Raw genomic sequence first — 26,717 nt, 5'->3', positions numbered from 1 at the left:
CTATAGATGTATAGTGTGTTTTTGTGTATGTTTATGAAATATCATTCAATAATATCTGATTCTTATCTTTATCATGCATACTTTCAAGTTGTTAACTTTTGTGGCATTTTATGTTTGTGCAATACACAGTTCTTTGTCTATAAATGTCAAATTTAGATTTTTTTTATCCTAATAGTTGACTGTTAAAAGACCAAAGGGGATGCTAGACAAAAATACATGTGACCTGGGTAAAATTATTAGATAAATACTCCTCTATATTGTAGAATAACAGTAGCATCTTAATAAATGATTGCCAAATTGTGATTGGGATTCTAGAGACTATTTCATCCAAAACTCTGATTGTTTTTTCCAGCCAAGAACACCAAGTTCCTGGAAGTAGAGGGATGTCACAAGGTCACCTTGATGGTGCTAGGCCAGAGCACGGTTATCTCGCACATGAGGCACATGCTTGTCCCTCTGCTTTATGTTCTGCTTTGTGTAAATAGTGATATTTTTACAATACTTGAAAATACCAAAATTGACTATTGAATGAAATAAATTGAGTGTTTCTACATTTGTTCAAGTTAATCCAGTCTGGAACACATTTCAATCATAGGAAGCATGGATTGTGTCAGATTGAAGATGACTTAAACATCCTTACAGGGTTAGATGTGTAGAAGATGCCATCAAGGGAGCCCAGCATAAAGCACACATGCGTTCATGCCTTTGTAAAGCAGAGGTCACACACATAGACATGTAAACAAATCAGCCAGTGTGAGGCTGAGATATACATGGCTGCAACTTGGGTCTATAGGAGTCTGACATTTTCCACCTTTGGAGAGCAATTTTCCCACCTAACCCCAAGAGCAGGAATTAGGGTGAGATAATCCTAGAAACTGACCTTTTTTAAAAATCCAGAGCATGGACTGGGACTGGGCCTCAGTGGTAGAGCACTCGTCTCGCAAGTGTGAGGCCTTGGGTTCGATCCTCAGCACCACATAAACAAAAAATTAAAGTATTGTATCCACCTACAATTAAAAAAATATTTTTAAAAAATCCAGAGCATTACATCTTGGGATAAATGGAAAGAACTGTGATTTTGGCCTGTTTTGTGTATGTATAATCAAAATAAGGGAGGTTTCTTGTGGTTTTTATTTAGTATACAAGTGTTTGTTTGTATGCCACATAGAGTTTAAAATTGCATAAGTGGACACTTTATAAGTCACATGTCTCTAAACATCAGAATGTTCTCATTTAACTAACTTGGAATTGTTCAAGTTCTTTTGCACTTTCAAGAGAAATACTAGACAAGAATTTGCCATGAATCAAATTAAAACACTAATTTTCATTTTGGTTTTCTGGCAGCTTTGATTCTGTTAGAGAATATTTGCTCCTGAAATGTAAGTCATTGTACACTGAATTGAATATCCAATTTATATTATATTACATGTGTCTCATTGTTTGTAGATGCAAATGCTTTAGTATGAGAGACCCCCATAGGCTTAAATGAGGACAAGGAGAAGTGGGCGGGTCCATGGGTGGGGTTACCCAGCAGAGCCTCCAGTCTCTCCTGGGTCCTTAAATGAGTCTCTAATTGGGGGCTTACATGTCCTTTAGTATCATTTGGCAAATGGAAGATATTTATCTTTGTCAAAATATCTGGGATACTTGGGGCAATAGTAATATTTTCTATCTGGTTTATTCAAATTATAGTATCCAGGATGTCCTTGATTTTAAAACTGTATGATCTATACAGTATTTGAAGTCCCCTCAGAATACAGCTAAAAGGATATATGTATATATCATAATGCTTGCTCAACTTACCTCACAGAATCGATGTGAGGATCAAATAAATTTGAAAGTTGTAAAGGACATTGCAAACTCTGAACTGTTCACATCTATGGATATAGATAGATCTTTGAATTACATTTTAGCATTGAAGTAAACATGAACCGTTCAGATGACTACTTCAACCCACTTCCATGCTTTTTCTTTAGCATCTTTATTGAAGTATAATTTTCGTAACACAAATCTATTTATTTTTAGTAAATGTATTCAGATATTCAGTCATCACTAGACTGCAGTTTTAGAACATACCCATAACCTTAGAAGTTTCTCTCATGCCCGTTTGCACTTGATCCCTGCTCTTACCCACACCCCAAGTAGTCACTGATCTTCTATCTCCGTAAATTAGCCTTTTCTGGACATTGCATAATGAAGTCATGACCTTTCACATCTGTCTTCTTTTATTTAGTGTATGTTTTGAGATTCAGGTGTCAGTCTTGGTTCCCATTATTGCTGCATAATATTCCATTGTAAGAGTATTGTTTATCCATTCACCAGCAGATGAAAATGTAGGTTGTTTCCAGTTTGGGGCTCTCATGAATAATGCTGTTATGGACAATCTTGTACTTACCTTAGTTTGAATATGTTGCTAAGAGCCACAGCCAAGTAATATGATGCATGGCATTTTTGGTTTGGTGACGCCAGCAAGCCATTGAGATGATATGATTATGTTAAGATTTGCATTCATATGGATATTGGACTCCTGCTGTCCACCTCGGCCTGCTACGGGACTCCTGGAGAGTTCCCATTGGTTGGGGAAGTGCGGTAGGAGGGAATTGCGGAGGAGGACCTTCCTCTTGGGTTCCGGGAGAACGCGGAGTGGGGCGATCGGGAATCTTCCCGGGGCTGCGGCACATGTGTTTTCATTTCTCTCGGGTAAATTCCTAGGAGTGAACTGTAAGTTTATGGTAAGTTCATGTTTTACTTTTTCAGCAACTGCCAGTCAGTTATCCACAGTGGCGCTATCATTCTGCATTCTTACCAGCAATGTGTGCAGGTTCCAGGATCCAGGTCTTCCAGGCTCTCCACATGCTCACCAACACTGGGTGTTATCTGTCTTTTTGATTACAGCCATCCTCATGGTATCACATTGTGGCTTTGATTTGCATTTCCCTAATAACTAGTGATGTTGAACATCTTCTCATGTGGAAATTTTGCTGTTAGTTTATCTTCTTTGCTGAAATACTATTCCAATCGTTCCCTTGCTTTAAAACTGCCCTATTATTGAGTTAGACACGACCTATTTTTTTTTTTTTAAACCATTAACTGCCACCTTACCTGATACTGACTTGGATTCTCTCTTTCTGCTGCCTTCCACATTGCTCATTCCTATACTTTTATATAACTTCTATGATACATATATTTTCTTTTCCCAAACATGATTTTTAAACTTTCTGTGGAAGAGTACTTTTGCCTTGCATATATTTTTTTATAAACTGAATCTAACAAAATACTCTGGGAATAGTACATCTTCAAAAAATATTTGGCACACATGATTTTAAAAAAGCTAGTGTCTATGTAAATACTTAGAGCACCTGGTTTCACAATTTAGTAAGTTTCATTGATTTTGTTTCTTTTTTGCTTATTTTGTACATCAGTGGCTTTAACATTCAAACTATTTTCAAGATAAAGGGGTGTTTCAGAGTATTAACTTGGACAAACATTTAATTATCAGAGAAGAGTTAAAAGGAATTCCAAAGATACATTAAAATTTATGGTAATTAATATGCTTAACTAAAATAAATTCAGTTTTCAGGCCCTGTTTGTTTTCCTACAAATGTCCCTGAGTGCCTTAGGAAAAATGGTCATAGTATAATGAATCACAAATGGACAACTTTCTCAAATGTACCCAAGAGTAGGGAGAAAGCAAACCATATACCTTAGCTATCACCAGTACTTTGGAACCAAGATAAAAGATTTTAAATTATAAATACACACTTACTTATGTATAAGCCTGAATGTAAACCCAAAACACCTTCCCCTATTACTATTAAATAACAGGAGGGAAAAAAACCAACTTTCTGAGCCTCACCTGGAAGAATGCCAAAGATATACACTTGACAATATTTTAAGGTAATTAGCATTTTTGTCTCTGTGTCAGTTAAAATAGGCTTTTGCCTGCTACTAATTTTCTTTGGGTTACTGAGACCATTGTATGAATGAAGGGCTGTTAAAGGCCATTTATATTGTGCAAACAGAGGCACAAATTAGAGGGGGCATGTTAATAAGAAAAGGGGGCTTATGAGTGCTCAATTATGAGCCCAGAACCTGTTTCTATTTTAGAGGGATAGAAAACACATCAATCTTGCTTTTAGAATATTTTCAATTAAAACGAACAGCACATGGCACGCTAAGAGCCAGTGAAGGCTGCAGCCTTGTGGATTTTGAATAATTCTTCACACCATCTTAGTATCAAAACTGATATACATATAATGGGCTGAAATATAATTTGAGATCCCAGAAGACCAAGGTCCCCGAGCTGTAGAAGAAAATCTGAAGGAAAAGAAATATAAAACTGGCCCATCTGCTTCATTTCTTCAACATGCAACCTTCAGAGAAGAAGATTTGGAAGAAGGTGCTGCTTAAACACGGGCAGGGAGGAAACAGTGCACACATCACAACATGCCATTAACTCCCTCTCGCCTGAGTGTGATCAATAGCGTCTGCAAGCCCAGCTCTGCATGCTAAAAACAAAGCGCGGTGGCTGCGCGGAACAGAGCTCCCTTCTCCTCCCCACACTGAGACAATAGTGAGTGGGTTCCTCTCCAGCCCTGAGCAGCGCCTCCTGCCTAATTGGGGTAAGTGAAGGGAGGCATCCGCCAGACTGGAGCACGATTGCAGAATCTAATTATGGTTTGCACAGGCAATGTGTGCTCAAATCCAGTTTTGCCCCTGCATTAGCCACTGCTTCCAATCGCCTAATGTCATGTTTTGATAGGTATTTAGGAAAATATTGCAAGGTATTGTCCCTGCAGTTACCCTTTCTCCTCTGTGAAATAACTGTTTTAGAATTGTAGCCAACCAAGTTGCTAGGGTTCACGTTCAAGTAGCCAGTAATAATATTCACAGAGTGAAAATGCACGAAAGAAAACAGCAAAGGGCAGGAGAATGAAGGCCTTCAGCATCTGAGTGGAAAATCCACCAGCTCTCAATGCCACTCAGTAGGCCCAGGGCTGGACTTCTACAGGCCAGGATTGTATTGGATTCTGGGTCTTTCTGTTTCAGGTGGCGCTAGTCCTTTCTCTTGAAACCTTTAACTATTAAGGCTGAAGGGCATTAAAAGACAGAGGCAGGCAAAAAAGTGAGCAATAGGAAGCCACAGTGAGTCATTTGTCAATGTATCCTTTCTTGAGCTCTTGGGGGAAGCAGGCTTTGGGGTGATGGGATCATGGGCTTTATTTTGAATTTGTTACAACTTTACAGCTTTCTTTAGGGGAGACACACAGGTTATGTCTGAGATAAAATGTCTGTTGCTATGGAAAAGTTTCCACTTAGCCACTTTACAATGTTCTGTTGGGGTCAGGGAAGCCATTATGGGATAAAACAAAAGGAAAACCATGTATAGCACATATTTCAGACAATAGGGGAAAAAATTAAAGGCCTATTTCTATTGTATATGTCAAGAAGTTATTTTGTCTCCTAAGATCCATGGTTGCCTCTCACTGCAAAAGCTAATGATAATATTATAGGTGTCAATGACTCACACTGTATTACTGACCCTCTTCTGGTATTTCCATCTCAAAATTCATCTCTGTGTTGCATTTCTTATATCATCTGAAGGTCTGTGGGCTCAAGACAGCTGTCCAGTTGGCATGTCATCTATTGTTCCTTCTTGGTGAACAGTCTCTACACTGTATGATTGTGCTATGAATATTTGCTGTTCATGAGACCAGCACTGATTGAAATGGAAAATGGAGACTGCCTTAATATAATAATCTTGGTTTTCCTTGAAAAATGGACTTGTTCAGCTACAATCTAAAACGTTCACATTTTTCTTTCTATTAAACATTGACAAGTACATCTTATTTGTTTGGGGGTATTTTTCACAGTACTCTGTTGTATGGTGCTTACACACTTATATAGGAGGCAGGAAAGCACAATGGTCAGAAGATGCAGTGGGGACTGGAAAAGTCAGCACTGCCCCTTAGGAGTAGTGTGACCTCAGGCAGGCTTTTTAACCTCTTTATGCCTGGCACTACGTCTATAAGGATGGAATAATAATACTACCTATTTTGCAGAGTTGAGGTGGGAATTAAATGAGACAGTGTTGGTGGTAGGCACTAGAGTTGTGTGTGGCACATCGTAGATACGCAGTAAGTGTTGGTTTATTGCCTCGTTGCATGTCAGCTTCCTACGATTTTTACTCTTTCCTTTTTTTCATGAATATGCAGCCACTTGCTTAACTCAGAAGACCTTAAAGTAGTAGAGGTCTGTGTGGAAGAATGTTTGAAAAATATGTGGGAATGAGAGTCTTCCCAGTGTCCCACAAACAGTACTGAGAATATAACTGGCAGCTACCCGACACCTGAGAGGACAACTTGGCCTTCAGTATGTAGAAATGATGATTCCCTGTTTACCCACTGTCCCACTAAAAGCTCCATCTTTTCTACACAATATAAATGTAAAAGCAGTTTGTTTAGGTGTACAAGTTTTCCATATGTCCTTGAAATCTCTGTTTACATCAACAACTTTATGTAGTAAAGTCCTCTCTATTTACAGTCCTCATGTTACCAAATACAGAAAGAGGTTTAAAATAATTTAGATGATTAACCCCAACATATGCAAGGCTTTACCAGTATCCCAAGTTTAGCAACTGTAAACATACAGAAAAGCAAAAAGAGCTAATTTTGCACATCCCAACTGATGCCTGAGGTTTCAGCCCAGACCTGGAACCCATCGTCAGCATTTGGCAATTATCCCCAACCAGCAGATCTGCTATTAGTAGGACTGTTTTCTTTACTCAGAACGTAATTTGGAACTGTCAAGTCAATCTGGCTAAAATTGAGTGGAATTTTTTATTCTTTAAATGCTTTTTAAAGACCATTTTAGTTATATACTATCTCTGGTACAGTCAAATTCCCCTATAAATATTATCTAATTTATTTTCATAACATCTCTAAGAAATAGGATGCATTTGTCTTTATTATTAGCATCTGGTGTGAGGAGATTCACATTTACTTTGTTGGAAATCACCAGGAATAAATCTCATGTAGACACTAATGGAAAATATAATAGGAGATAAATATAGGTATGCTTGCAAATGAAGATATTTTCCCACCTTTGAAATCTGTTGACTAAAAAGATAAAAAGTAGAACAACTTATGATGATTGAATAGTAATAAAAAGCAGCATTTAATCTAAATCTCTCCTTCCCATGATTACAGCATACTAAATATTACTCAATACTAGGGAGTTTGCTGATGAGCTATGTAAATGTTTTCTAATAAAAATTAAATAGATTAGATTTGGAAAGAAAATGCTATGAAGACTTTTAAGTAATCTTATTTTAAGAGTTCTCCAAAAAATGTAATTTAAGGCCATGTCCTCATCTCAATAGACCTAACAGAATGGACGCCATTATTTCCAAGTGGGTAGAGTAGGCAGAAGCAGCCATGATGTTCCGGAAGCTCTCATCATTTGTGATCCTTTATTGTTAATTCTCTTCGTGTATTCTGCCTGCTACTTTGTTTTGGTTGTCAAAGTTTGTTACTGAGACAAGACTAGGATCACCCTGCTCTGTCAGTCTCAGATTGACTTGATATGACGCACCATGAGGTGAGTCTAATTGCTTCTAATATTGGAAGGATGAATGGTCCTATCAAAAGAAGACCAGTTATAAAGAAGCAAGTAAGTGGAGGCAAGTCTGGGTTATATGACAGAAGAACCTCTTGATGAGGGGAAACCCATTAATCTCACAGGGGATAGCACCTTGCTTCTAATTTGGCACTTGTGAGCAAGACTGTAGTCACAGTAAATCAAAATGCAAACAATTTTCCTGATTTGTTTACAAACTTAAGTATTAGGTTTTCTTATATATGGAAAAAAGAGATCCTACTGAATTCTAAATTGTTAGTAGAATACCCAAATGCAATGCTAGGTAGGCTGATGGGAAAAATCCTCATTTTGTTCCTTAGGTATCATTAACCAGTCAAAAGAGGTAACTCTGCATATAGAGCACAGCACTTCTCCAACTCCAAGGTGCCTGTGCATTCTCAGGATCTAAATGAGATGCAGACTCTGATTCAGAGGCTCTGGGGTGGCGCCCAAGAGGCTGCACTGGAGAAGCTCTCAGAAGATTCCCCTTCTACTGACTCAGGACCACTCTTTGAAAAGAACTCTGAACAATACAGTGTAACTTAGTTAGTCAAAGTTTGGAACTGATAAAGACTCATGACCATGCTGAAGATGCCTGGATGAGGAGGCTCCAATGTCACAGACACTAAGTGCCACCTCTGCTCTGTGCGACAGACCTCTGAAGACAGTGATAACACGCAGGAATTTCTTTCATCAGAGCTAAGTTCACTCATGCGAGGCTCATCATTTTAGGAAACTGAATCGCATCAATATAACAAAACCCAAGCCATTTGCTCTATAAACGGAAATGGAGAGAAAGCAAATGTAGAATTTCAAGGACTCCCTTAAGGACAACGGTAATCACCAGTGAGGCTGAAGCTAAAATGAAACTGCGTGGAAAGGCAGGAAATCTGATTCCACAGCGCTTCATGAGTGGCCTCCTTCAGTCCCTCCCTTCTTCGTAGTCACAGTTATTGGAGGGCACAGGAAACTCGGAGACATGCTGTCTGTCCAGTCGGCTTCACTACTTGAATTCACAGTGCCTTGGCAGAGAGAGCTTTGTGTGTCTCCTCCTTCATCCACCCACAGACCAGCTGTGAAGAGAGCCCTGTAAGGATCACAGGGTGTGCACACCTTGTCCATTCAGGTCTGTGCCAGGACATGCAATTTATTGGTGGTTATATACTAGGAAGATCATCTGACACCCCTCAGCCTGAAGTCTGGTGTTCTGGGCTCTTGAATGCATTAATCTTAATCAGACCTCAGATAGCTGAATAGGAAGGAGAACATTGAATTGCTTTGAATAATTAAGAGTGCATTCGAGTTGGAAGAGCTTTAAATGAGGAAAATGTATTTCAGAAACTTAACTCCTTGCTAAATACTCTGAACTTGAGGTGATCACAGTCTATCACTTATTCTTATTTATCTGATAGGTCTGTAGGAATAGCATAAAACTGAAACACATCCACTTACTTGAACAAACCATAGGAAAACTATATGGACAGTATGTGCATTAAAAGTTGATATAGGGGGAGGCTGGGGTTGTGGCTCAGCGGGTAGAGTGCTCACCTAGCATGTGTGAGGAACTGGGTTCAATCCTCAGTACCACATAAAAATAAATAAATATATAAAATAAAGATATTGTGTCCCACTACAATTTAAAATTTTTTTAAAAAAAAGTTAATGTAGGTATGGTGAATGTTATATCTCTAAAAGTATACTGAAGTAACATACATATATATATCTATATGGCACACCTATATAATGTGTATATATGTATATGCATACATATACACCATTATATAATATCTCTCTGTGTTTATATGGAAGTGTGTGTTAAGTCTGTTGTCTCTAAAGCCAGAATACATATATATATCACACTGATGTCCTTATGTCTGGAAATAAGATCCCTGATGACCATTTCATGACATTATTGAAGGCTATTCATTCTAAAATGAATTTATTCTCCCACTTTACAACATAGTCTTTAAAAAAATAGTTGTCATGGGTTTATTACCTCTTTCCTCAAGTAATTTACTTGGCCTACTCTTAGAAGACAAATTTACTTCTATATTTTAATTAAAATACCTCTCCCTGCCAGGACACACAACAAGAGCGTGAACATGGTGAAGAACGCGAATGAGACCCCCTTCCTACTTCAAGTGCATGAAGGGATGGAGAAAGCAACCCAACCACCTGCCCACAGGTCAGGAGCAAGGTGGGGTGCCACAGCTGAAACAGGAAGTGCTCATGCTCTGTGACCCCTGGGGGGCAGCGGGGGATAAAGGAGGGGGATGGGTGGGGGGTTGGAGAGAAATAGACCTTAGACTTCCTGAAACCATCGGAATCCAAGGAAGGACAGACACAGGTTGGGGAAGTCAAAGGGCAACTGACACCAGACTGGGCCATACCTTAAGAGCTCTGGATTTATACTATTCTCTTGACAAGCTGACCCTAGGTCCATTTTCTTGGAACAAATTAACATAAAGATAGGTTTTTAAAAAGTATACAAGTTTGAAACTCATAAGGATCCATAGAATTAAATGTAAAAGTATTCTGGGAGGTCACTTTCACAACCTTTGGGATTAGAAGCTGCCATAACAAAAATACCATAGACTGAATGACTAAAACAATATAGGAACTTATTTTCCCAGAGCCTTGGAAGTTAGGAAGGCCAAGATCAAGATGTCAGCGGGTTTGGTTTCTCCTGAGGATTTTCCTACTTAGAGGGAGTACACGTTGCTGTATTTCACACGGCCTTTTCTCTGTGCGTGAGCACCTTATGTGTATTATCTTTTTATAAGGACACCATGTCATGTTGGATTAAGACATCACCCTTAAAACCTCATTTGACCTCAATTACTTCTTTTAGGGCTCTTTTCCAAGTTCAGTTACATGGACTATTATGGCTTTGTATTAGATTAGGCAGGATCCTCCAGGAAATAGAAACAGTGGGCAATTTATCTATCCATCTATCCCTCTTTTTCCTCTCTCTCTCTCTCCCCCAATCTATCTATCCATCCACTCATCCAATAGGAGATATATATGCAAATGAATTTATTGTAAAGCACTGATCCATGTGATTATGGAGATTGAGAAATCCTACAACCTGCCACCTGTTCACCAGGAGAACCAGGAAGAATAGTGTATAGTTCGAGTGCCTGAGAGTTGAAGAACCCAAGGTGTACATTCCAGTTCAAGTTCAAAGGCCTGAGAACCAGGAATACCAAAGGCTAGAATTGATATCCAGTTAAAGCAATCAGGTAGAGAGAATCCAATCTTCCTTCACTTTTTTTTTTTTTTTCCTCTTCAGGACCTCAAAAAATTTGTTGATGATTGCTCACAATGAGCGGCCCTCTGCTTTACTGAGTTCACCAATTCAGATGCTGATCTTTTCTGGAAACCCTCACTCATCCAGTAGGAGATATGTATACAAACACACTTAAAAACCAAGTCAAATTAGCCATTTGGGTATCCCTAGCCAAATCAAATTAACACATAAAATTAACCATCACAAGCCTTAACATATAAATGGGGTGGATAGGACACAATTCAGTTTGTAATAGAAGACTTTGGAAACAACTGAATCCACTGAAGATGAATATGTAATAATCACACAAAATGTTAAAATATAGGAGGAATGAAACTTTTATAAAAGGAAGTGATCGTGATCAGAGGCGAAAATCAAGAGAACTAATACCAAAACAACTACAGATAATAGAACAAAGAGACTCTAAAATAAATATAATTAAAATATGTAAAGAGATTTTTAAAAAGAATGATAACATAATGAAACCATATAACACTATGGAAACAAGGAATAGGCAAATTTGAAAAGAAATGAAGAATGCCTAAAAGTGGAAATATAGTCCTTAATCTCTCAGTGGGCAGTTTAAATAGCATGTTAGACACATCCAAAGAAAAAATTAGAGAACTGGAAGATATGTATGAGGAAATCACCTGTGATGAAGTACACAAAGAGATGAAAGAGTGTCCAGAGATGAGGAAAATAGGATTAGAGGTACTAGGAGAGAATTAGGAAGAAAGTAGGAAATAGGCAATAATCGAAAAGAAAATTAATGATCATTTTCTATAGTGAAATATAGAAGAATCTAAAACATGTATAAGTACGTTGGTTCCAAAGCAGGAAAAACAAAGATAATTATATACTTAGTTTGAGAAAATTTCAAATGTTTCCCACAAAGGAAATCTCAATAAATAACATAAAAATTGGTTTTTATATAGAACACATTATCTGTTTATAATGCAGTCGAATTAGAAATAATAAAATATTAACTGATAGGAAAATGAAAATGACTATACTCTCAATTAAAAAAAAGAATCTGAAAAACACACATAGTCCTCAACTTATGTGATTCCACTTTTTCCACTCTACAATGAGTTTATTTGGACATAACCCCTTTGTAAGTGGAGAAACATCTATATTAAAGCATACATGGAATCTCCTTAACTATTCTTTACCTTTATATATATGAGAAAACAAACTTTTAAGATATTTGGTGTATAGTTTTACCTGATTTTTTATAGTTCTGGTTTTATAAGTAGATAATTTTCCTTTGCCTCGAGGTTATTCCTGAGACTTTCCTTGGCTTGTGTCTGATATAGATACTAGAAGACTATCTTTTGTTGGTACTTTAGAAAGTGCTTTCACATATATCCTGTCATCATCTAATTCCCCTCTTGGTAATGTAAATGAGAGATGCCTTTGTGACATCCTTAACTTAACTAGCATGCAAATCACTTAACAATATGCAAATGAACAAATACCGCTTGAGTCAGAAATTTCTTGCCAAGTGATTTTTACTTCCTGTAACAGCATATAGAGACTTCATTCAAGTATCCCAGTGAGCATAGTCTTACAGTGGAAAATTACTGACATTAAGAGGACTGAGGAGCTGGAAGACATTATTCTCCCACTGGTATTAAGTATTACATATATTTCAAAACAGATTTGTTGATTCGTTGATTTAAGAAAAACTCAGTCTGAGTAGTCCTAAATATTTGATAATGGAATATGCAGAGAACACATAAGTAGAAAATCTTCTTCCCCCTTAAAAATCTATGAAAATTAAACAGACTTTTAAGCATTTATGACTTTTTCATGTTATTGATTAATTTTAAAACTGATAATTTTTCTGTTTAAAAGGTAAACTGATGAGGATTATGTTCATGTAGTTTCTTTAATTAATAACCCTCTCAGGTGTGCTTTGGGAGAATTTTCATCTCTAAACATGCTTGTAGTTAAATTCTGGTTGTTATGCCAGGTAGGAGCAAGTAAGTGTTTCAAAGGCCCAACAGCATTTCCAAGTCCAAGCACAACCAAAGGACAAAGCATTCCACAAATAATTCTCTCAATTGTTTATTTTTGTTTTTTGATATGTTATTGAGATGTCAGCTGCCCTTTTCATTGAGAGGGATCCACCTACTTCTGAAGCCTACCTTGACATAAATCCTTTCCACAGAAATCCAATGAGTTCAATGTCCTTAAAGATTCACTGGTGATTAATGGTGGGATCCTAAAGGGCTACCTTCCAACCAAGCAAACATTCCCCCTAAGTCCCACTGAACATCTCTCCCCTGGGTTCCTGGCTATCAGCTGCAACACAGCCTCCCCTGGAAGATCTCCATTCTTCTTCCTCCAGAACTTTCTCCAGCTGCCCTTCATCACCGTCCCATTAAGCAGAGCAATTTAGTCATCCAACCTTACCTTTTCTTACCCCAGAAGCTAGTAAATGGAGGCCTTCCACCTGCAAGCACTTATCTTGGAGCTAGGATTTTGGCTCAGCATATGTGAGGCCCTGGGTTCGATCCTCAGCACCACATAAAAATAAATAAAGATATTGTATCCATCTACAACTAAAAATAAATAAATAAAAATTTAAATTTAAATAAATAAATAAATAAAGGTACTGTGTCCATCTACAACTTAAAAAAAAAAAAGTTGAAAAAAAAAATTTATCGTCACAGAGAAATGTCCACAACTATAAGAATTCTGTTACCTATGAAAATCAAAAATAGATTTTTTATTAAACTGTACTGACATGTTCCCCCAAAGCCATCTTTGTGTTATGAATAAATGAAAATATAGTGGGGTAATTTCAAAATAAAGAAACAGATTGGTTTTACTCCCAATCTGTTAAAGATACCATGATTAGAATTTGAATTTATTTTAAGGTATAAGAAACTTCAGGATTAAATCTCCTTGGACTTGGGGGTTCTGAGCAGTTTCAAACTCAGTGAAACTAAGTTTCTGCAGTCTTTAGAAAGTCTGGTATCATTTTGCTCAGATTTCAAATGCTTTTTAATGCAGTTCTCATAATGAATCTCAACAGATGCCCAGTCAGTATTTGTTTAATAAGTGAGGAGTCTGTATATGTTGTTACCTGTTTGCTCCTTGAACCAATAGTGTGCCTTTCTCTTTACTTAGTAAAAACAACAACAACAAAAAAAAAAAACAACAACAAAAAAAACCACATTAATCTCCAAGGGCATAAACAAGAAGGAAAAATAAATATAAATAAAATACATAATACTTTATAATAAATCTACTTTAAACTATTAAATAATGTTTGAAGTAATCTTCATTTATATTTAAAAATAAACTAAAAATGGTAACCTATCAATGTTACTTTCTCTGTCTCTCTTTAATTATATTATATTTAGCCTCCTCACTTCATTATTATGTTGGCAATTATATAGTTTCTTTAGCCTGAGGAATTATTTATTTAAGTTATTTAACTAATTACTAATTGATGAGTTAAAAAAAAAGTAAACCCTGAGTATCTAAAACAATTTGAACCTGAAACAATGATTTGCAAACACAGTTATATCCTTTTATAATTCTAGAATCATAAATTCATAGGATTTTAAAATCTAAATTAAAGCATGATATGATTTCAGAGTATTAGAAAAATTAAATAATTTTATTTTCTACAAACTAGCACTGAATACTTTATCCAGCACCATTGCTACTAATTTTCCTACTCTAGCTATTTCAGAGATGACACTTTGCTGAGTGTTAGTTCAAGGTTAAAGCTAGATCAAGGTTAAAACTCAGCCTCTGGGCTGTAGACCTAATTCAGAGGCAGAGCACTTGCCTAGCTTGTATGAGGCCCTGGGTTCCAACCCCAGCACCAAAAACAAATACTTTGACTGCAAATAAACTGTGTTCCCAATGATCTGAATGTCAACAGAGGCTTTCTATGAAATTGTGCATGATCAAATAGTGATCATGTCTTACGTCAAGCCTTAGTCCCCTCAAAAACACATTCCAGAAGATACATAAGAGAATTTGGGAAAGAGGGTATAGATAAAGAGAGGGAGTGAAGAATATGTCTTTCAAAGAGGACATTATGAAGAGACAATAAAAAAAATTTAGCAAAGTAATTAAGGACAAGGTTCTGAGCAAAGCTTGAAATCTGCATGAATGTTCTACGCCTCATATTCTTAATTTATTTTATTCTAAAGATTTCATGAGACATGAAGATGGTCATCATTATTCTCTGACTTTTCATTGTTCTTTCCTAATTTTTTCTTCTTTTTGAAATATAAATCTATTTTTGAGGTAATGACTATGTATTAAAGTTACATCAAACAACTATCTGAAGATTAAATCAAATAGAAGAATGCACTTTCTTTGGAAAAATTGATTAAATTTGGTTTCCCTAATGAGAGATTTAAATAGAAATGATTTTAAATCAAATTCATCCTGGATAAGGGGTCTACTGGCAAAACTAGAAACATTCTTTTAAGTAGATATTTATTACATATTCTTGGAAAAACATTTTTCATACATATGACAAGGTGTTATTTCCTTAATATCCAAATGTTCTTGCATATTGATAAAAAAGTAAACAAACCAATTTAAAAATAATAGAGTTCTGTTTGTGGTGGGGTGGAGAGGAAGCTGACCAATGAACTTATACAAAGTTCAAACTCATTTATATTAGAAGAATTGAAAATTTCTAAAATTGAGAAATGAATTTTTCTCTTTCATATTACCAAAGATGAAAACATTTGTTGTGTTTTGGAAATCTGCCCTCAGGTACCTTCAGTAAGAGTGTAAATTGATACAACCTTTTTAGAGAGCAATTTGGCAGGATGTATTAAACTTTAACACATACATTTTACTTGTAAATTTAAATAACACATCCTTTGATCTTCCAGTGCCATTTAGAATTTTCTCCTATACTTTTTTTTTTACACACTTGATAAAAAAAAAAAAAATCCTTGCTATATTGTTGTAAATAGCCAAAACCAGCTGAAGTCTCATCAGTAAGGATCTGATCTCTTCCATGTAATACACATCTGTGTTTGCACGCAGATGCTTAGAAAAGGGAAACAGAGCTATGTGTGCTGTAGGGAAAGATGTCCATGATACTTGTTCTGTGCTAAAAAGAAATAGTTTTGTCTAAAATGAATAAATATTTAGCTGGTTAGTGGGAGAGTCAGAAGTACTTTTACTTTGTACATTATTCTGGTCTGAACCATTCTTTTCTTTCATTTTGCTTTGGTTGCTCTGTATTGTTTGCTTGTGTGTCAGATGCTAGGAGAATGGATTATTTTATAATAACTTATAGCTAGTGATGAATATCCTTCTTAACTATATGCAGTCGTTATTTTCTTTCAATATCCTGAAATCTTCACAGCAACACACCTATCTATTGCTTTCTCTAAGATCAAGAACAAGACTAGGAATAACGTCAGAGCCTTTTTTTTTTTCTTTTCTCCTTCGTGGCATCTCTGGTGGAGAGACTCGTTTTAAGACTTGATTAGAGAGATTAAGGTGACTCCAAGGTGGGAGAAGGTGCATAAGGTAATCTACATCATCACCAGGTCTGAAGGCCAGAGTCTGCTTTAAAAACAAAAAGTTCAATGTGTATGTACATATGTGTATGTGTGTATGTGTGTTGCGTGTGTGCATTTTTTTCCCTTTTCCTCTCATCTCACATTGTCCCTCTTTGCAGCCATTAATTATAAGTAGGGGAAGGCAGAGAAGAATGGAAGGCACCAAATTAAGTAAATATTCTGAAACTCTCTTTTGTAGGGTAGATCCAATTCCAACAACGCTTCTAATTCTAAATAGCAGCAACAACATGAATCAAAAGTATTTTGCTTCACATCATGTAGATGTCAGTTAGAAGTTGAGAAAAAATGAAATATTCATGCTACAGGAGAGTGGCTTTTACAGGCTGAAAAGTATCTGTGATACACTTAGAAATGCTTATTTCGATGACATTTTCTGGTATTAGACTTAATGCACTGAAAAGGGACTAAGAGAGAGAGAGAAAGATTGTCCTGATAGCTGTTTTATTTATTCCTCTTATTTTTTTATTTGACTAAATTTTCTTGTAAACTCCTTTGCAGATTAAAGTTTATTTTAGCAGGCAATACCTTGGTTGAAGCGGCTTTTCAATAAGGAGAAGGATGGATTAAACTGCCCTCTTCTTAATTGCTTTGTGAAGCCTTCCCTTCTCCTTAATCTCACTGTAGTTTCTTAAGAAATGAGGCACTTACATATCCCAAGGGCTTAAATGGAGATTTCTGCCACAGAGGGTAAAGTAGGGAGTTTGCTGCATTAATCATCGAATAACATCAATCAAGCATCCACTTGGGCAGTTAAATTTCTGTTGAACAAAGTACAGAAGTACCTGGGGAACGTCTCCCTCTTTGTAAGTGGTGTCATGAGACATCTGTCATGAAGGCCTTGTAAAAATAGATTTTTAGATGCAAACACAGTCATCTTTATGCAGCACAATGCTAGGCACATAATAAATACTATTTTACAAAAAAAGTATATGTAGGGGCTGGGGATGTGGCTCAAGCGATAGCGCTCACCTGCCATGTGTGCGGCCCGGGTTTGATCCTCAGCACCACATACAAACAAAGATGTTGTGTCTGCCGAGAACTGAAAAATGGATATTAAAAAAAAATTCTCTCTCTCTCAAAAAAAGTATATATAAATACATTAAATTTTTAAATAAATCACTGCATCAATTCCTTAAACAAACTGGTAATTACCTCCTTACTCTAAACTTGTCTGCTTATTACATCAAGATTATTGTTTTAAATATCACTTTTACTTCAGAAACATTTTTAGAGATTATAATTGGTCCAAGTTTTTGCTCATATAAAAATCTGTGTTACTGATTCATGATGAATTGAAAAGTTTTGTTTTTTTTTTTAAACAATTGATTTCCTTCTCCCTAATTTCCCTTTTTAAAATTATTGCACATTCATCTTATCCTCACTAGCCTAGGGCACATGTGGATTTGCCTCATAATTTGCTTCTGCAGTCCAAATCTGCTTCTGCCATCTGCAGTGCCTCTCAGCCTCTCCTTCACCATTCCAGATCAATTCCATTCTGCTTTTATTGTCACTTGTCCTTTCCAGCCAATTTTGTGGGATGCAAGTACAGGCAGTGTATTTACAGTACTAAAGTATTGGAGAGTTTAATTCTGTTTACTAGGATTTTATGTCAACTCTCTGAATTGTCTTTGTTGAACTCTGAGCACATTGGATGGTAAAGGTGTCTTATGACTTTCTCATTCTCACTAAAACCATCAACATCTACAAGAAACTTCATGATGTAGTTAATTTCAAGGACTTAATAACATTGCAAATAAAGATGAAAGTGACTTAATTTAAAAGTAAAAAGAAATAGATTGATGGGAAGAGTCAATGAAGAAAAAGTGTTAAATATTTGCAAATTAATCTAAAATTCTACCAAAATTCAAATCAAAATCCCAGTTGTAGTGGATTGATGTTTTTCATTGCTTTGTTCAAATGCTTTCTAAAATTCATCTTGGGTGGTAAATTACTATTTATAAGAGATAATTTTTATTTTTGATTTATTAGAGGTAATATATCATACCAGTTATTATATGCTATTAAAGAACACAAGTAATAATATAGTAATTGGTAAAGGAAAAGATGTATATAGATCATTGGAGTACAATTGAGAATTCAAAAATGATCTACATATATAAAGAGAGTTTGAAGTTTCCTAAAGACAACATTTTGAATCAGGAGGTAAAAGATAGCATATTGAAGAGTGCATTTGGTCAACCAATTGGAAGAAGAAAAGTTTAGAACCCTGCATATAGCAAAACAAACACCAAATGAGTAGACAATACCAAAGTCAGTCAAATAAAAATAAAATAATAAATACAGGTACTGATAGATATTATAGGTAAATATTTCTTACAATAGTTAAAAGAAGAGGACTTTCTAAAGTTGATACCAATGAGAGAAAATAAAAAGGAATAAGAATACTTAAAAATTTTTCAAAATTCTGCACAAAAGATCAGAAAAAAATAAATGATGTGGAGACTAACAGATCAGTACAAAGGATCAATGCAACCACTGTTAGAGTCTGTAAACAAGTCAAGATGGCGCCTGGCATTTTGCAGAGGGAGTGGTTTGTGAAGTAACTCCAGTGAGCCATTAAGTGTGGAGATTCCTTATTGGTTGACTGCTGTATCTAGTTTATGTTAATTAACATAAGCTGTGTGGAATGTATATATACCCCTCCTGTCCTACAATAAACGGCTCCCACTCCTGCTGTATCAATGTACACAAGTTTCTCGTGCCCCCCCCCCCCCCCCCCCCCCCCCCCCCGGTTATTTTGCTGCAGCTGGACTGCGGCAAACCACGAGTTAGTCTTTTAAAAGATAAATGGACAAAACTTTAGCTAAACTAACCAAAAGAAAGAGAAGACCCAAATAAATCAGACGTGGGGCCAGGGTTGTGGCTCAGTGGTAGAACCCTCGCCTCGCACGAGCGAGACCCTGGGTTCGATCCTCAGCACCACATAAAAATAAATGAGTGAAACAGAGGCATTGTGTCCAACCACAACTAAAAAATAAATATTAAAATAAATAAATAAATAAATAAATCAGAGGTGAAAAGGGAGACATTACAACAGACACTACTAAAATCAAAGGATCATTAGGGAATATCCTGAAAAATATATGGAATAATGTAAATAAATTGTAAAATCTAGAAGAAATGCCCAAATTTCTGGAACATATGATCTATGATCTAACACAATCGAACCAAGAGGATATGAAAAACCAAAAAAGATCAATAACAAGTAGTGAAACTGAAGCAATAACCAAAAGCCTCCTAACCAAAAAAACAAAAACCTCAGGGATGCATGGATTCACTGCAGAATTTTACCAGGCTTTTAAAGAAGAACTCATACTGATGCTTCTCCATCCATTCCATCAAATGGAAAGGGAAGGAACCCTCCCAAACTTACTCTGCAAAGCCAACGTCATCATGCTACCAATACCTGACACAGACACAACAAGAACAAAGAGAGACTCTGTGATGAATATAATGCAAAAACCACCAGTAAAATACTTGCAAACTAAATTCAACAGCATGTTAAAAAGAGCATACACCATGATCAAACTTGTTTTATTCCATCAATGAAAGGACAGTTCAACACATGCAAATCAATAAACATAATACGGCACATAAATAGACTCGAGGATAAAAATGACAGGATCATCTCAATAGATGCTTAAAAGCTTTTGATAAAATTCAATATCTCTTCATGATAGAGCCCTGAAAAAATTAGGTATAGAAGGATCATGCCTCAACATGATAAAAGCTATAAGACAAATCCATAGCCAACGTTGTACTGAATGAGGCTGGGAAAACTGGATAGTCACACAGAGGAGATTGAACCTAGACCCCTACCTCTCATCCTATGCAAAAATCAATTCAAAATGTATCAAAGATATTAAAGTAAGACTTGAAAATATTGGAATAAAATGCTCCAAGATATTGGCCCAGGTAATAATTTCCTGGATAGGTCTCCAATAGTCCAAGAAACAAAAACAACAATTAACAAATGGGTTTATATCAAACTAAAAAGTGTCTGCACGTGCTGGGCATGGTGGCCCATACCCATAATCCCAGATACTCATGAGACTGAGACAGGGTGATCACAAGTTCAGGCCAGCTTTGGACAAGACTGGGTCTCAAACTATAGATAAATAAAGGCTGAAGCGTAGATCAGTGGTACAGCACTTGCCTACATGTATGAGGCCTGGGTTCAATTCTAAGTATCACAAAAGAAAAAAAAATCTTTTGCACAGCAAAGGAAACTATCAACAGAGTGAAGAGACAGCTCATAGACTGGGAGAAAATCCTTGCCAGCCATGCATCTGGAAAAAGATTAATATTCATAAGATATAAGGAAAAAATAATAACAAAAAATTAAATAATTCAATTAATAAATGGGCAAATGATCTGAATAGATTTCATAAAGGAGGAAGAACAAATGGCCAATAAACACGTGGAAAAATGCTTGATATCTTTAGCCATCAGGGAAAAGCGATCAAAACTAAATTGAGATTCGATCTCACCTCAGTCACAAAAGCTGATAAATTAATAATAATGACAAGGGCTGATGAAGGTTTAGAGAAAAAGAACGCTTAAGTACAGTGTTGATATAAATGTAAATCACTACAGCATTGTGGAGAACAGTATGGAGGGTCCTCAGAAAACTAAAAACAGAAATACAGTGTAACCCACTTTACCACCCCTACGTATATATCTGAAGAATATACAAAAGAGACACCTGCATACCTGTGTTTAATGAAGCATCATTCATAATAGCTGAGACACAGAATCAGTCTAGGTGCCCATCAGCAGATGAATGGATAAAGAAGAATGAAATCCAGTATTTACAGGAAAATGGATGGAACTGGAAGACATTATGTTAACCAAAATAAATCAGACACAAAAAGACAAGTGTCACATGTTTTTTCATATGTAGAAAAAACAATCCCCCCACACACATACACACACACAAAAGAAAACCCCTGTAAGTAGAAGAGGGACTACTAGGGATTAGAGGGGTCAGAAGAAAGGGGAAGGGAATGAGAGGGAAAGGACAAAGGGAGGGCAAACATGATCAAAACCCTACTTGTGCATGCGTGAAAACCCCACAGATGAACCACCAGATAAACACCAGAGATAAAATTGATGTGTTAAAAAACTTTTAAAAATAGGGCTGGGGTTGGGGCTCAGTGGTAGAGCACTCACCTTGCATATGCGAGACCCTGGGTTCAATCCTCAGAACCACATAAAAATAAATAAGTGAAATAAAGGTATTGTGCTAACTACAACTAAAAAAAATAAATTAAAAAAATAAAAGAATTGATGTGTTGATAATTATAATAATGACAAAAATGTCATAAAGCAGAGCAATGAACAATGAACTTGGCGAAGAAAATGTTTAATAGTAAGAGACAAAAGGTCAAATACTCAATACTTAGGCTTTCAAAACCAATTAGAAAAAATGAATGACGATATAAAAATGAGCAAGGAGCTTAAAAAATACACAAATAGCAAATAAACATATTTAAAAACATGTTTAGCTATATTAGCTATCAAAAAATGCCATCATGGGGCTGGGGTTGTGGCTGAGTGGTAGCGCACTTGCCTAGTATGCGTGAGGCACTTGGTTCAATTCTCAGCACCACATACAAATAAATAAGATAAAGGTCCATCAACAACTAAAAAATATTTTAAAAAAGAAAAAACTGCAATCATATCTTTGTGACAAAAGCTGGAAAGAATAATATTAAGGGTTAAGTGGAAAAGGAAAAGTGGAAATGTTTTATACTCTCCTCATGGAAGAGTGAAGTGGTATAATATTAGGAAGTGAAATTTGACAATAATCTCAAAAATCTTTAGAAGAATATGTTCTTTCACTTCTATGTTCCTTTTGAAGAAGTAGGGAAATATATGCACACAAGAGTGCTTACAGCAGGTGATCACTATAGCAAAATATTTGGGAAAACAGGCATTATCCAGGAGAATCCCAAATAACTTAAATGAAGTAGAGATCTATTCCATGGCTGTGTAAATAAACATAAGACTCATGGCAAACATGGCATTCTTGGGTCAACCACAACCCAGTGCCTCTGGCTTAGGTCCTCATCTCTTCACCACAAGGATTCGACCTTGTGGCCCAAGATATTAACTTGATCTCCAAGTGTCTCATCCATCACTGAGGGGGACTGGGGAAAATAAAGGCACATTTCTCTTTACGAATGTCTCCTGAGGGACTGGGTTTGTGGCTCAGTGGCAGAGCGCTTGCCTCGAGCATGTGAGGCACTGAGTTCGATCCTCAGCACCACATAAAAATTAATACACAAAATAAAGATTAAAAAAAAAAGAATATTCCTGAAAGTTTCATACCACATTTCAATTTATCACACGGCCACAACTAACTGCAAAGGAATCTGGGAAATAAGCCTATTCCCAGCAGCATCTGCCAGCTCAAAACTAGAAATCTTATTACTATGAAATAAGGGAAGAAAGGATAAAAGGATGGCCAGCAGTCTCGCCACATAGCATAGTGTTGACTGAAATGGTTCAACAGCAAATAAATTATGGTACATTTGAACAATGAAATACCATCCACTTGTTAAATTGATGATGTGGATCTATGGTTATTGATATGGAAAGAAATGTACAATATAGTTTTAAATGACAAAAGCAGTTGATGAAATTGCTTTTATAGTGTGATCTTATCATCTCTTATTTATCTAGCTGTCCTTTTATCATATACTCTATCACAAAGTGTTTTTTAGTTTCTAAGGTGATAGAATTTCTAAAATATGTTTTTATTTTTAAAATTCCTGCCTGTATTGCATTGTGATATGAAACATGCACTGTATGTAATGAATGCTTTATATTTGTAGATGTATTCATTGTGACTAGATTGTAATCAATTTTTTTTCCTAATTCTTCAAGGAAAGATTCCATTACATCCATTATAAAGCACCATTGAAGTGTATTGTTGAAGACATTTTATTTTGCCTAATTATTTATTGGCTTAATATATTAATTTATGAGAAATGTGTATTAAAAATATCTACTATGACTGGGTACTTAACAATTTCTTTTTTTAAATCATTGTGTATTTTTGAGGCCATGTTGTTGGGTTATGCAAGTTTGGGATTGTTATGTTTTTTTGCTAATTTTTCTTCTTATGATTAAAAAATGTCCCTCTATATACTGAATATTATTGCATTAAATTCTATTTAATATAATTAATATTGTATTAACATGTTTATTTGCTTAGTATTTACCTGGAATTTTAAGGGCCATAGGTAGAATTTGTATTCCAATTCAGATAATCTCTATGTTGTAACAGGTGAATACAATGTTCATCTTTATTAGAATTGTTGATTTTGAACTTCTTTCTACCATATTATTTTCTGGTTTTTATTTACCGTACTTTTTTTCTTATTATTTGGGAGAGGTTTTTTCCCTGATATCTACTTCAAGTTGTCACCTTTTTTGGTCCTTCGGGTATTTTGGAAAAGTTTTATTTTGGAGATTTCCCAAGTTTCAAATATACCTCACTTATATTTAAAAAGACTAAAATTAAACAATCGTTGTATTCTCTGTTCTCCCATGCTTTATTGTAGAGTTTGTTTCTCCTACTTTTAAAAATCTCACCAAGTGAGCCTTTATTATAAGGGTTGTAGAACATATCATATCTAGTATTTCTCTTCCTTTATAAATTCAGAATCAATGTGGGAAAAGAAATGTGGGAAGAAGTAGAAATAAGGTATTGAAAATTAAAATACAATACTGGCTTTATTTCAGATAAATCTGACTGGAGAAAGAGATTTTAGATCTGTGGACAGATGGCTTGCTGATACTTTGCTCTTGAGTTACATGGACTTAGTCCTGCTGTGGCACCGAGGAAAGGAGAGAGTCTCCTCAGTGAGCTGCTGCTTACACCTCACCCAGGTCAGACAAGAGCGCAGGAACAGGCAGAGGTAACGGAGAGGGAAGACCAGGGCAGAGCCAACCAGTGGAAGTCCTTCTGCTTCACTTTTCCACGGCCCTGCCTTGCAGAGGAAAAGTTAAGGTAAATCATTGTTCTTCTATTATTGCTGTCTTGTTAGTGCCTTTCCTCTGTAGTCCCTGCCCAGTCCAACTTGCCCACAATCAATGTTGCAGCTTCAGAAACCATAATTTGTATGGATCCTTTCAAGATCTAGGAAGGAGCAACAGTCACGGGAGAGTTAGAGGTGTGGAGTCCTACCAGCCAGTCACCCTTCTTGCAGGTACCAATCTCCCAACACCCTGCAGCTCTAGGACCACCAGTTAGTTCCCAAGGAGAACCTGCCTTTGGGGGACCCCATGGAACATCAGCATCTTCCTCAAGGAGAAGAATCCGTCTGGTGCATGGCTCTACTCCCCGGTCACGGGCCATGTGACTTGGCTCTACTGTGCCCTTGACACACCTTACTGCTGAGAACAACTCTGGCAAGGTAGGGGTGGGAGGGATGTTGGGTGCAGTGAAATCCAGTCAACCTTGACCAACCTGCCCTGATGGTAAGATCAAAGGGCTGGGAGGACTCTCCCACCACGACCAGTAGCGAATTGAGAAGCTAAAATAAACTTTTCTCCATTATGACTGATAATTTTTTTTAACCAAGTGGATTAAACTGGGCTAAAAGACTAATTTATGTTTAGAAGACTGATTGATCTTTCTACTTTCTTTGTAGAAGACCATACTCAGAAGTCATTATCACAGTAAGAGGAGATCAAACATGTGGCCAAAGAATGTAGGGAACAAAATATATTTGAGGAGATATATAAATTATGATGAAAATAATTAAAGATTATATTACATTTCAGGATTTTGTAGTATTTAACTTCAAGTTTTATCTGTTACGATTTCTATTATCTTGCTGAGTAAACCTCAACTTTTGTACCTAATTATCTGGTACTTTTTTGTTTCAAATAGTCTCTCCAATTATTTTTTTTAAATATTTATTCTTTAGTTGTAGTTGGACACAATACCTTTATCTTATTTTTTATTTTTATGTGGTATTGAGGATCAAACCCAGGGCTTGCATGTGCTAGGCAAGCACTCAACCACTGAGCCACAACCCCAGCCCTGTTTCTCTACAATTATTAAAGCTTAACATCCTACAAAAGTTGGACCTGTCTCTGTTGTGTGTGTGTTTTTTTTGTTTGTTTATTTGTTTAGTTACTTCTGGGATGTGTCATTGCAACAGAGAAATGGACTTGTTTCTTTGAAGGCAAACTCTCTCTTCTCCTTAATCTTGGGTGCTCTGCAATCTTACTCTCCATGACTTAGGTTTGAAGTTGTTTTTATCTAACCCCCAAGGGTCTAGGTGTACTTCCACAGTCTGAGGATTTATGCACTTTTTCAATCTTGAATAGTGTCACTCCTTCTATTTCTTAATTTTTTTTAAATAAATATGGGGACAGATGTAAAATAAATACTTAGATATTTTTTAAATATCTAAGATATAAAGGATAATGGGGGAAAAACTCCAAAAAGGTATAATGATACACCTGTGTACCACGGAGTGTAGGAAAAGGACAAAGAGAGCAACATTCCCACTTTGACATCCCTTGTGACTCACTCCCCCCACTTATTTCCACCATTATCTTAAACTTGATATTTAGCATTTGTCTTTTTTTGTAGTTTCACAAAGAAAATATACTGTTGTGTATGTTTTTAAACTATGTATCATTTACCTAATGCTAGATCTGTTCTTCAATTTGTTTCTTCCACTCAAAATTATGTTCCAGAGATTTCTTTATATGGTTGAACTCAGCTATAATTTATTCATCCTCACTCCTGTATACTATTCCATCAACTTTCTCGTCTATATTCTGTTAGTGGATGCTGATTTGCTTCTGTTTTTTTTCCTAGTGGGAATAGTGACATTCTAAGCACTTTCATAAGTGCCTCCTCCAACAAGATAATTTCTATAGAGTTTATACCTAAGAGTGGAATTGCAAGGTCATCGCCATGTCCAGGCATCTTCATTAAGCAAAGTTGGTCTTCAAAGGGACTCTACTAATTTATACACATACCAGCAGAATATGAGAGATTGCCTTGCCCTCATCTGTGTTAATGCATGTTAGTATTAGATTTCAATTTTCACCAATTTTGTATGTTGTAAAATGAATTTGTATTTTCCTATTTGTTAATGAGATTCAGAGATATTTTGTACACATATCGGCCATTTGCTTTTGTTTCCATAAAATTCTCA

General features: G+C 36.1%; 1 long non-coding RNA gene across 1 annotated transcript in view; it reads left to right on the top strand.

The window, feature by feature from the left end:
- Nucleotides 1-25,316, top strand: part of LOC143401781 (uncharacterized) — a 29,056-nt gene extending 3,740 nt beyond the window's left edge. Inside the window, exons 2-4 of the long non-coding RNA XR_013091701.2 lie at nucleotides 9,719-9,823; nucleotides 24,280-24,547; nucleotides 24,747-25,316. This is a non-coding gene — a long non-coding RNA (uncharacterized LOC143401781). The remainder of the gene's footprint in view (nucleotides 1-9,718; nucleotides 9,824-24,279; nucleotides 24,548-24,746) is intronic.
- The last annotated feature ends 1,401 nt before the right edge of the window (nucleotides 25,317-26,717 follow it).

This window comes from Callospermophilus lateralis, chromosome 6 (assembly GCF_048772815.1).
Source record: "Callospermophilus lateralis isolate mCalLat2 chromosome 6, mCalLat2.hap1, whole genome shotgun sequence".
Taxonomy (NCBI): Eukaryota; Metazoa; Chordata; class Mammalia; order Rodentia; family Sciuridae; genus Callospermophilus; species Callospermophilus lateralis.
This window is presented reverse-complemented; position numbering and strand designations above follow the sequence as displayed.